Source organism: Cebus imitator, unplaced genomic scaffold (assembly GCF_001604975.1).
Source record: "Cebus imitator isolate Cc_AM_T3 unplaced genomic scaffold, Cebus_imitator-1.0 Scaffold918, whole genome shotgun sequence".
NCBI lineage: Eukaryota > Metazoa > Chordata > Mammalia > Primates > Cebidae > Cebus > Cebus imitator.
In genome coordinates this window covers 62,298-70,373 of record NW_016108233.1, presented here as the reverse complement: position 1 = coordinate 70,373, position 8,076 = coordinate 62,298, and the positions used below count along the sequence as shown (strand labels likewise).

Sequence of the window (8,076 nt, the reverse complement as noted above, 5' to 3'; positions counted from 1 at the left end):
CAAGGTTTTTGCCGCTTTAATCCTAGTGTGAAAACACTAACGAGGGTTTACTCCGGTAACGTCGGCACTTGAGGTAATGTCAGCGGATCCCTGAGGTCAGGAGTTCGAGACCAGCCTGGGCAACATGCTACTAAAAATGCAGGAATTACTGGTAGTGATGGCAGGCGCCCCTAATCCCCACTACTCGACAGGCTGGAGCAGGAGAATTGCTTAAACCTGGGAGGTGGAGGTAGCAGTGAGCCAAGATCGTGCCATTTCACTGCAGCCTGGGCCACAGCGAGACTCCCTCTCAAAAATCCACACACACCTAGGATTAGGGGGTTGAGCGGGGAGGATTGTTTGCGCCCAGGAGTTCGACCCCGTCTCTGCAAAAAATGAGCGGGGCGTGGCGGCGCGCGCCTGGAGTCCCAGCTCCCCGGGAGGCAGAGGTGGGAGAAAGACTTTATCACAAGCCCAGAAATGCGAAGCTGCAGCGAGCTGTATGACCACCCAGGGCGACAGCGCGGGGTTGTGTCGAAAACAAACAAAAACAGTAGTAAAGGTATAGATTTTGCCAAAACCATTTTGCAGCGACCACGTCTCGGTTTTCCCCAATGCTCCTCCCACATTTTAACGTAACCAGCCCGTGAGTGGGACTGACATATTCCCCGTGCAACCATCTCAGTGGTTTCTGTAAGGCCACGCGGCAGGCAGGACTGTTACTGCACAGTCACCTCGTTTTCTTCCGCAAGGTCAAAGCACGGCCACCTCTTTTTCTCTCCCCCTTCTCCCCTCTCTTCTCCTTTCTTCTTTCCGTGTTTCCCCGTTCTTCCTTTCCCTCGCTTATCTAAACCCCGTTTGATTCTTTCTGTGTGTCCTGAGAGAAGGGGTATAAAGTGAAGAGACACACCGTAGGTTATCATGGGACACCTGTAAGAGAACTTCGTCTTGATTTAAAACTCTACCGAGTATATATACTTGCATTATTTTGACTTTTCTATAAGCTAGTCAAAAATCACTCACATTATTTTGACTTTGCTATAAGTTAACTTCTACCACAACAGAGCTTAGCCTAGTGAATAGAAAGTCAAAGGTGCAAAGCTCTAAAAAAATCTGATATTTGCTAGAGGGTCTGCCAGGCAATGCCAAGCACTTCACTGAAAGGAAGGACTCAGTAATTTTTGTTGTCGATGTTTAAGTCTGACAATTCTTTCTGACACACCTTATATAAGTTGCTTCGAAGTAAACAAGAGGGTGTTAAAGGAGACGGGTTCTTTTTGTTGTTGTTTGTTTTGAGGTTAATTCTCACCTTGGTCTTCAGTTTGCCCATTTATACAACCAGGTGTGTATGTATTTAATTTTATTGTTGTAGTCAGGTGGAACATTTTAAATCTTTTATGCTTTCCTTGGTATACAGTCTTTCCAATGAACTCTTCTTATATTTCCAACATGAATAAAAATGAATGCATTATACTTTTGTTCTGAATCTTTCTTCTATATCTCCCTAATTGATTATTTTTGTTTAAAATATTGGATGTACGTAGTGTGAAGGGACCCCAAAATCAACAAGGTCCAAAAAAGGTGTTTCTTGGGCTCAATACAATGTGCCGATCAGTTGACATGCTCAAAATGTAGCAGACCAGAGATACTGTCAAGGTTATTAAAGACCCCACAATTGCCAGTGTGGGGCTCAGGCCTGTAATCCCAGCACTTTGGGAGGCTGAGACGGGCAAATCATGAAGTCAGGAGTTTGAGACTAGCCTGGTCAACATGGTGAAACCCCATCTCTATTAAAAGTACAAAAAATTAGCTGGGCGTGGTGGCACATGCCTGAAGTCCCAGCTACTCGGGAGGCTGAGGCAGGAGAATCACTTGAACCTGGGAGGCAGAGGTTGTGGTGAGCCAAGATCACGCCATAGAGCTCCAAACTGGGCAACAGAGTAAGACTCCATCTCTAAAAACAAACAAGCAAAAAACACGGCACAATTTGATTAAAGTAACTAACTCCATGTTAATCTCTTTAGGGGAATTTTTGAAGGTTTCACTTGTAAAGATGTCTTTTAGGATAAGAGCAGTAACAGTACATTTTCTATGAACTCCATCTATGCACTTGAAAGAAGATATTTTAAGAGTTCCTGAAGAGACCCTTTAGACCACAAAAAAGGGTAGTTTGTGATGGCAGCTGTCTGTGCAAAAGTCACATAATTGTCTCGTAAGCTAGGGGTCAATGGAATAAAAACTCTGATGCCCATTGGCACCCACCCTGATCCTATGAAATCAGTTTGTCTGGGATGTAGAAGCCTACAAAAATTAGTATAGTTAGTCCTCCACGTCTGTGGATTTCCCAGCTGTTGATTAAACCAACATGGATCGAAAAAACAATTTTTTAAAAAAAGGATAGTTCCATCTGTACTGAACCTTATAGATTCCTTTTTTCTTTTTCTTTTTTTTTTTTTTTTTTTTTTTTTGAGACAGAGTCTCACTTTGTCACCAGGCGCCAGGCTGGAGTGCAGTGGCACAATCTTGGCTCACTGCAATCTCCACCTCCTGGGTTCAAGCAATTCTCCTACCTCAGCCTCCTGAGTAGCTGGGACTACAGGCATGTGCCACCACACCCAGCTAATTTTTGTATTTTTAGTAGAGATGGGGTTTCACCATGCTGGCTAGGATGGTCTTGATCTCTTGACCTCGTGATCTGCCCGCCTCAGCCTCCCAAAGTGTTGGAATTACAGGCATGAGCCACGGTGCCTGGCCTCTACAGATTCTTATATTCTTGTCATTATTCCCTAATCAATACAGTATAACAATTATTTACATAGCATGTACATTGTATTAAGCATTATAAGTAATTTAGAGATGATTTAAAGTATACAGGAGGATGTGCATAGGTCATATGCAAATGCTATAAAATACCCCGTTCTACATGAGGAACTTGAGCATTGATGGATTTTGGTATCCGCAGGGGTTCTTAGAACCAGTCTCCCACAGATACCAAGGTACGACTTTATTTTTAAAGAAGCTGAAGTATGATTCTAATGCGCAAAGTGTGAGAACCACTGTTGTAGGCCATTTCTGTATCATTGGGATTTTGTGTGTGATTTTTCTGTATCCCTGGTTTTGTGATGATTTTTTAAAATGTGGAATGCTTCACGAATTTGCGTGTCATCCTTGCACAGGGGCCATGCTAATCTGCCCTGTATCATTCCAATGTCTGTATATATGCTGCCGAAGTGAGCACAACCCTAATTGCTGCTTGCATACTTACAGGTTTTCATTATTGTTTAAACCAAAGCCAATATTTATAGTGCAAAGGAAACCCCTGATCATATAGTATAAATCATATTTAACACTACCCTCTAACAACAATTAAAGTAATTGTGTTTGTCCTTCAGATCAACAATCCTAAAATGTATAGTGAAGATAGTATTTTAAATCTTATAAAAATATGGGTATTTTCACTGGCATCTTTCATAACTCAAATTTATTAAATTATGTGTTATTTATATATAAAAAGCAAAATACATGTGTTGGTGTTAAGAAAAAACATTATTCATGGCAATCGTTAAAGACAGCAAAGAAAACTTTCTTAAAGGGAGATTTTGCAGTAGGTGAGAGACACTGGACTCAATGTTGAATACAACAAGGAAAAGTGGGAGTTTATAACCAAGGATCAGGGTGGGGAGATGAGGTCTGTGAATGGAAAATTACTGAAAGGAAACATCACAGGTAAGAGGCTTCTGGCTAAACTGAACCAATAGGATTCTTGAAGGCAGGCCAGGGTGATGACATCACTGTGGAATGGTGGAGGATGAGGAACCTAATCAGATAATACAGGATGAAGGATTCTGGCTAAACTGACTTAGCACCATTATTGTTAAAAGTGGGCAATGCAGAGCGACAAACATGTAAGTCCAAAAGTCAGGGCTTAGTTGACAAGAGCCTTCAGAGGAAACTGACTAGAGTTTGGGCATGAAGAGAATCTTTGTCACTGTTCAAAAAAAAAAAACCCGATAAGTAATTAAGTTATTAGAGGTTAGGTGATATATTATCTAAATGTGTTAGTGAGTTAAATGGTTCAGCATTTTTTCTGATTTGAGTTTTATAAAATTTAGATAAAGTAAAAATAGAAACAGCAGTGTTAAGCACTGGAGTTTACAAAATGAAGCCTCCAAATTCTCCCCTGGAGGACTCCAACCTTCATCTTTAAGAATCCAGGGTCTGGGCTGGGCGTGGTGGCTCATGCCTGTAATCCCAGCACGTTGGGAGGTCGAGGCAGGTGGATCACCCGAGGTCATGTTGTGTTCGAGACCAGCCTGGCCAACATGGCAAAAACCCATCTCTTAAAAAAAAAAAAAAAAAAAAAGAATCCAGGGTCCGATTTTTCAAGTGTGAGAATAAGATAGTAAAGAAGGCTGAGGGGAGCCCAACAAAGAGAACCAAACACCACTGAAATTTGGGGAGCAGGACCAGCTATGTAAGTTGAAGTGCCCAGTGAAAAATGAAAACGAGGGAGCCCTTATTCAAAAAGCAGGGAGCAGTGCTGTTATAATTATGAATATATACTGATATGGGTGTGAGCTACGGGCTCACTCCCAGCAAGATTCCCTCCCAACTCACCTGGGCGCTGCCAGCCTGTGTCAGGAATGACAGCCATTATGCCACACCCCAGAAACCCCGGGATTAGGCTGCAGGATCTTCATCCCTCTTCTGTAGACTCCCTAGGGGCCTTAACTGGTGGAAGCAGGTGGGGAAGAGGAGTCGGGAAAGAGACTGGGGAAGGGTGTCGGTTAGCAGGGCAGATTAGCTGCTGAAAACTCGTCAGGGGAAGCAGAACTCCTGGGCAGAACTTCTGGGAGCCAACTGACCCCCATGCCTAAGCATGCTACATTGTCCTGTTGGCTCTCACAAAACATAAGTTTAAGGATAAAGCTACTGAGAACTTCAAGAGAGCCACTGCAAAACATTAAACCCCAAGAGTAGGGCTGAGTGTGTGTAGGCGTGCTCGGGGGTGGTAGTAAGTCGTGTGACTCCATAGAGCTCAGGCCCATGAAGCCCACCCCTTTGCGGAGCTTAAATTATTCTCCGAATCTTTAAAAGGGCTTTGCGCAATCCCTCGTCTGGAAGAACCGACTGGCAAAAATGTGTTTAAAGACACACCTAGAAAGCGATCTGAGCCTCAGTTTCCCAACAGCGTCCGAAGGCCCAGTAGTAAACACACACACGCTCTTCTCGTCACTAGGAATACCCTTTACAATCTTTGTGAAGAAGTTTCGTGGTGTGGGGGACACAGAGAACTGCATCTTCTCTGAGGGGCCCTGTCGTCTCCATGTCTCCCTCAATTCCGCGACCAACGATTTTCGCAGGTACACGTGTTTCCTTCTCCTGTTCCCTTTGCGGCGTCTTCAGCTTCTCCTCGGTTTTTCCCACCCGGCGGAGGACGGTGCCCCTGCCCTGTGCTCAGCCTGACTGGGGACACGGAGGCGCCCAGGTGTCTCTAACGCGGACAGGGCTTGCACTGCGGAGGTGCAAGAAACAAACCAACCGTGAGTTCCAACTCCAACCCTAGAAATCAGTGTATGAGAGCCCAACACGTTGAATGTCACGTTCCTGAGACGGGATCTCCATCTGCTTTCTTACGTTGCAAAGGCGCGGACCACAAGTTGCAGGTGGCAGTTTTGGGAAGGAAACAGGAGACAACCCGAGGACGAAAGGCAGAGACTAGAGAAGATGAATGAGGAAACATTGCCCAGCTGGAGAGCGGGGTTAGGAGATGAATAAATCAGTTGGAGATAAGGCACCCATTAGCTAGGGGAAGCAGAGTGGCGCAGCGGAAGCGTGCTGGGCCCATAACCCAGAGGTCGATGGATCGAAACCATCCTCTGCTATAGCTTGTTTTTCCTCCACATTGCTGGATCTTGCACTGGTCAGAGGTGCTTAAACACCTGTCATGAACGAATGAAGACCTACTGCGACTGGCGGAGTAAACTCTGTTTTAACTGCCTGGTCCTTTCTGAAACCTAGTGGTTCCACTTTTAAAGAACTGAAGCATAGGCGGAGAAATGAGTGAATCTGCAAATGGGAGGTCTGAGAAATGAGGCGATAGAGGAGCAGAGATGGGTGTGCAAAGGGGAAAGGAGACTGAGGACGAGCTGAAGAAAAAGAGAGCGAAAAATGAAGACTAGGTTGAGTGACCTGGAAAAAGATATTACGCAAATCTTGGAGAGGTGGGTTTTGGAGGAGGTAATTTCCCAGACAGAAGCGGGTGTCACATGTTTGTTCCTCTGGCATTGCGATTCCAGGAAACCCATATCTAAAAGAGTTAGGAAAACACCAGAGGAAACAAAGGGTAATTGAACTATTTCTCTTGTGCCATAAAGTTAATCTTTCGTTACCCAAATGTTTGATTCTTCTGAGGTTCCTTCCCAGTTACTGGAGTCATTGTTGAAATGCGTATCGTTTCGGTAAGCGGATGAAGGAGCCTGAGCGTCCGCTCTAAAGCCGCCTTTATCCGCAGGAACGATCCTAAGGGCTACTGTTAGCGATCATGAGCTACGGATATATTCACTACCGAAGGGGTCCGACCCCACTCTGAGCTTGATTTTCTTCGTCGTTTCTCATGTAATAAATACTACACAATAATTATCTATTTAACGCATAAACCGTTTGAGGGTTCAATGCTCAATATAATAAAGCTTGGCTGCAGTGCTGAGGCACGGGTATAAGACCAGAACGCTTGAAGACCCCAGTCATTACCGAAATCACGAGCCTTATTAACACTTCTCGGTCCAAAAGGAGCTGATCGTTGAAGCCTGGATAGCTCAGTCGGTAGAGCATCAGACTTTTAATCTGAGGGTCCAGGGTTCAAGTCCCTGTTCAGGCGACTGCTGATGGTTTTACTTTAGTGAGATCTAAATCACAGATCGTTTGGGAACATCTTGTGAGGAGAGGGACATATCACAAAGGCCAGACAAAGGCAGAGCTTTTTTCATCAAATTATCATTTCTCTACGTCAACTGAAACATATCCCCAAGTTTTCAAGAGAAGTGGAAAGGACATCATATAAAAACAATAAACTGGTGATGGAATGCCTGGGAAATAAAACTCCCTTGAAATTGTTCATGAATCCAGGCATCTGGGGAGCAGCTTGGACCTTCTCGCTTAAAATGCAAAATCTTCCAGAGCAGTGACCTTTGCTTAGTCTGCCTCTATGTTCGTTGCAGTTTAGCCCAGCTTTTCCTACACAGAAAATCTGACCACTTCGCAACAGTTCCCAGTTGAAAAACGCATTTCCAAACACTTTTTGAAATTGTATTTTCTGTGTTTACATGATCTCTGTCATTATCCTGGGATTTGGATTACAGTTAAGGACCCTGATCATGGGCTTCTAGTGCATGGCTTCTGGGGCAGTGTGCTAAACCACGCCACTTCGAAACAGAGGTACTAAGAGTTCAGCATTGTTGATAGCTCTTTTACCTTGTCCCTTTTGTCTTGAGCCTGACAATATTCAGTCCAAACACTGCACTGGAGTCCATCTGTAAGGTCTCACCCTTTCTTTCTTCGGTTATATGATTCATTTGAAATAATTAGGTCCATTTTGACTCTTTCCTCTGAGTTACTTTATTGTGAGATGCAGTTTTACTCTTGTCACCCAGGCTGGAATGCAATGGCATGATCTGGGCTCCCTGCAACCTCTACCTCCCAGGTTTAAGTGATTCTCCTGTCTCAGCCTTCCAAGTAGCTGGGATTACAGACACCTGCCACCATGCCTGGCTAATTTTTGCATTTTTAGTAGAGACGGGGTTTCACTATGTTGGCCAGGCTGGTTTTGAACTCCTGACCTCAGATGATCTTCATGCCTAGGCCTTCCAAAGTGCTGGGATTACAGGCACGAACCACCGCGCCCGGCCTGTTTTATTTTTCATACATACATAAAACATAACATCATTTTAAAAGTTAGAATTATGCAAAAGCAATAATGTTCAAAGAAATATCACTCGCCTTCATTGCTTTTTTTTCTTTCCCTTTCCAACTCATTCCCATCTACCCTCTATAGGTGATCCATTTTACCAGTTTCTTTTTCATCCTTCCTGTACCTCC

At 44.2% G+C, this 8,076-nt stretch overlaps 3 non-coding genes across 3 annotated transcripts; 2 read left to right on the top strand and 1 right to left on the bottom strand.

The window, feature by feature from the left end:
- Positions 1-3,110: 3,110 nt before the first annotated feature.
- On the bottom strand, positions 3,111-3,217 carry LOC119469866. Its single transcript, XR_005198717.1, has one exon. It is a non-coding gene; the product is annotated as a U6 spliceosomal RNA (small nuclear RNA).
- Positions 3,218-5,792: 2,575 nt separating this feature from the next.
- TRNAM-CAU lies at positions 5,793-5,864 on the top strand. Its single transcript has one exon. It is a non-coding gene; the product is annotated as a tRNA-Met (tRNA).
- A 922-nt stretch (positions 5,865-6,786) lies between these two features.
- On the top strand, positions 6,787-6,859 carry TRNAK-UUU. The gene has a single exon. It is a non-coding gene; the product is annotated as a tRNA-Lys (tRNA).
- The last annotated feature ends 1,217 nt before the right edge of the window (positions 6,860-8,076 follow it).